Source organism: Amphimedon queenslandica, unplaced genomic scaffold (genome assembly GCF_000090795.2).
Source record: "Amphimedon queenslandica unplaced genomic scaffold, v1.1 AMPQUscaffold_12122, whole genome shotgun sequence".
Classification (NCBI taxonomy): Eukaryota; Metazoa; Porifera; class Demospongiae; order Haplosclerida; family Niphatidae; genus Amphimedon; species Amphimedon queenslandica.
In genome coordinates this window covers 8,821-13,068 of record NW_003547639.1, presented here as the reverse complement: position 1 = coordinate 13,068, position 4,248 = coordinate 8,821, and the positions used below count along the sequence as shown (strand labels likewise).

The window sequence follows — 4,248 nt, the reverse complement described above, 5'->3', positions numbered from 1 at the left end:
ATTCGTATTTTCGTTGGTCGTTCGGAATCCTACTCAATCTTGTTTTTTTTAATTTTTTATGTTCTTGTTTGTGTTGATTTTTTAAATAATATTTATAATATTTTTTCAGTTACAATTGTGATACTTTTTGATTTTACACAAACAATAAGTTTCTTTATTATTGTTGTCATTGTTATGATTTTACAGCATATATGAGGGACAGCACTGATTGAATTGAATAGATATGGTGAAGGAATATCTACTATACTAATGACAAATGAAATGAATACTATAGTCTTGATGTGAATCCTTGTTCAAGAAGCTCTATCTTTCCAGCAATCCTGTAGCTATTCCTGCAGGTTCTTCCTGTTGTCAAGTTCATATTATCATTAGTATTATGAATATTAATTAATTGTTTTGTGTTTTTGAAATAAAATAATTCAATACACACTTGATAAATGCAAGATTAATACCTTCTCTTAGCTGGAAGCCTCCACTAAGTATTGCAATTTGATTCCAAGCATAGCTAGCCTAGCTTAGTCAGGCGGGGCCTGCCTCTCGCGGAAAAACGGAGAGTCAGGTTCAGTACGGTAGCTAGTTTTGTGTCAAGCGCAGGATTTCTGCGCTAGCAGGAAATGAGTCACAATGACCCAAATAATACCCACACAAGACATGAATAACATTATCATAAATTATTTTAAAATGGATGTAAAGGAAATGGTGTTTAGAAAGCTGAACTATGTCTTAAAGGAGGAGCAGTTGGCAGCTATCAAGGCTTTCCTCGAAGGAAGAGATGTTTTCATAGTGCTACCCACTGGCTATGGAAAGTCTTTGTGTTATATGTCTCTTCCAAGTCTTATTGACCATTCAGTAATTTATCACATCTCTGCACCTTTCTGCTGCTGGATCACATCTGTTTAATAACATTAACATAACATTAACAATTAACAATTAACATAACATTAATAATAGCCTAAACATACAATGACGGTCATGTTTACACGCGTATGGGCGGTGCTCATTTTCAGCCAGATCTATATGCATGCTGTCAGCTCCACCCGTGACACAAAACTAGCTACCATACTGAACCTGACTCTCCGTTTTTCCGCGAGAGGCAGGCTCCGCCTGACTAAGCCTAGCTAGGTAAAAAAATACTTGCTGTTCCCAGTTCTGAGATCTGAGCATGCGCGACCACGCCCAAAATTTTTGGAGCACATGCTTTTTTAATTAACAAAATGGCGGCATGAGGTAAGCTGGTGCGATCCAACAGTCACAGTATCACTTCTTCCTTTCTTGAAGAATGATTCTAGGGGACAAGGACCTGTGCATACCCTGTTGGAGTAGAATGGTATAAGAATTAGCCTTCTATCACCAGGTAAGATTCATATATCCAGAGGCGTATCCAGAAATGGGAAAAGGGGGGTGCCGAGGGCGCGCGAAACGCGCTGCAATTTCGGCCACACACCTTTTGTGGCAGTAAAATGGCGTTTTTCTTCATTTTCGTGAATTACGGGTGGGGTCAAAATTATTTCAAGCATCTAGTACTTCTGACAACTTCTGATTGCTCCTGAAAGCACTGGAAACTGCTGAAATAATGATCAGGGGGCTAGATAACTTTGTTAAGAGGCTTGGTAGTGATGCAAAAATCCAGGATTTGATCAATTTTTTTCTGAGCCCAGCCATGAGGGGGGTGCTCAAGCCCCCCTCAGCCCCTGCTGGATACGCCCCTGATATCGACCGACAACTGGATTGACAGGAGATCATGACAAAACGGCCGGTTTGCAGATTTTTGATTTTTCTCCCAGAAAAGGTTTAGAGCCACGCTAGTGGTACCATTGGAGTCCTCTGGTCAAGATAAGGTCCTCTAAGAAGTCTGGTAAGCATAGGAGCTCGTTTTCCCAGTATAGCAAGGCTGCAAAAGTCGTGGCAGCCATTTTGTTTGGGGATGAATCCTACTTAGTAACGCTACCGCGTTACTAATATTATCAATACAATAAGGTACACAATTATTACAAAGAAATAAAATGAATAAAAATGCCTCAAGTTCACTTTTAATTGTGTGCATTAATTTAGCATTTTAGATCCATTTGGGTGTTTGGCTATATTTGAGGCTTTTAATGACTTTTTGAGCCAACTTTAAAAATTCATTAAAAATCCAAATTTAATCGGAATCAACTCAAACTTTACACATAACATAAGAACAAGCATATGTATCAGTAAATATTACAAAAAATGAGAATTCTCTACTTTTTAATTTTGGCAAAATTTAGCTTTCTACACAACATAAGAACATGTACATGTACATATGTGCATCAGAAAATGTTATAAAAATTGACAGTTCTCTAATTGACATTTTTGGTAAAATTTGGCTGACGCCCCTGTACTATAGTACAGGGACTTTGACCCAATTTTTGAGCAACTTTAAAAATTCATAAAAAAATCCAAATTTAATTGGAATTAGTTCAAACTTTCTACACAACACAAGAACATGTATATGCATCACTAAATTCCATATACAGAAGTACTGTAGAAATCAGAGAATTGTGGTAAATAAATATCACAGTATGTTATATCAGTCACTGAATTCTCATTATTTTACTAATGATGTAATGTACATGTATACAATGTACGTAACATCTAGTAGATCTACATGTACATGTAACCTGTTCCTTTATCCCTTACATGTATTGGTTTCTTTCTCTCCTATTCCTGAAAGAGCTCAGCCGTCCTCTCTTCAACAAGTTTATCTTCAGCAACAATCTTCATTTGTAGACTACCAGTCTAGAGGAAGAGAGAGAGAGAGATTAATGAAGACCACTGGCGGATCCAGAAAAATTAAAAGGGGGGTTCCATTTCACTTAAGTAGGTGTGGCTCATTAATTTTAATTAAAAAATTGGGTGTGGCTCATCAATTTTAATTAATAAAATGGAGGAAAAGTGCTGCAAACTGACTGCAAAGAATCCAAAGATGCTGCAAAAAGACGACTTCTTCTGCCAAAGGGGGGTTCCATGGAACCCACCTAGATCCGCCACTGAAGACCATCATGTGTTCATCATTGGAACAGGCCACACCTACAACCACACCCACTAATTACCTTGCTGACCCTCTTTGACTGCTGGATCCACTTTGGACAAATCGTCGAGTACAATGTCCTTCTTTTGAGCAATATCATGAGTTTATCATGTTATACAGAGGTGTCCTTTACATGTGTATGTGAAGGTTAATTTATACAGTAAGGAATGTAATTAGTACACACTACATGTAGGTGCTGTCCATTGAATGGAAGTGTACATCAGCAGTATATTTATTATGAACCTAGGAAAAGAAAGAAAATCACTAGATAAAACAATTCTTTGTTTTTCCTCTCTCTCCCCCCCTTTCTCTCTCTCCCTCTCCATTATTACTTTTATTTCAAACACTGATAGTCCGTTGATCCAAGCCACAAACCTAGACAGTGTAGTCTTTCCAGCTCCACTGACACCAATAAGCAACAAATGACTCTAAAAGAGGCGGAGTCAATAAGAGGTGTGGTTAATAATAGACCACACCTACCTGTTGCTATTTGAAGATCCTGTCAATATAAAGGACATGATCAAGGACTTCATTAAAGAGAACAAGAGGAACGTCTAGCTCTTCCTCATAGAAAACCTCATCGAAACCTTCCTCACCAAAAACCTTCCTCATAGAAACCTTGTCGATCCAAATATCAAAGATAGCGTTGATCTTGTTCAGTTTTTCATCTCAAGCTGGAGCCTCATCTTTAAATACTTGTTAACAAGACATGGGATTGGGTAAAAGGAGAAATTAAAAGTGAACTTTTTCTACAAAGTTATTCATTTTCTCTCCTTGTTTATAATTCACATGGAAATTCTCTCCTTTCTCTGTCTATTCAACTATGCTAATTATTGCTCTCATTCCTTAACTAATGTAGCATTATATGGACATATGAACTTTAATACATGTAGTTCATCATCTCACAACTAATCTACATGTACATACATGTCTTTCTTTTCTCTTTCTTACTCTTCTTCTTCTCGCCCCTCCCTCCCTCCCTCCCTCTCTCTCTCTCCCTCCCTTACTTTAAAGAATGGTGATAGTTTCATTGTAGTCACTGAGTTGATGTGCTCCTTCACTTTAGTAAAGAGGTCATCCCATCCTTTTATCAGTTTCCACTTGTTCTGATAGTTAATCAAATCCAATTCGTACATCAACCACTGCTCTCGAACCTACACAAAATTAGTAAATCCCAATAAATTTCAGTATATTAT

At 37.5% G+C, this 4,248-nt stretch overlaps 1 long non-coding RNA gene across 1 annotated transcript in view; it reads right to left on the bottom strand.

The window, feature by feature from the left end:
• Positions 1-4,219, bottom strand: part of LOC109588386 (uncharacterized) — a 6,577-nt gene extending 2,358 nt beyond the window's left edge. The window contains exons 1-5 of the long non-coding RNA XR_002188139.1: positions 4,060-4,219; positions 3,533-3,747; positions 3,385-3,480; positions 3,075-3,295; positions 2,662-2,760 (exon numbers count right to left, since the gene is read on the bottom strand). This is a non-coding gene — a long non-coding RNA (uncharacterized LOC109588386). The remainder of the gene's footprint in view (positions 1-2,661; positions 2,761-3,074; positions 3,296-3,384; positions 3,481-3,532; positions 3,748-4,059) is intronic.
• Positions 4,220-4,248: the final 29 nt, after the last annotated feature.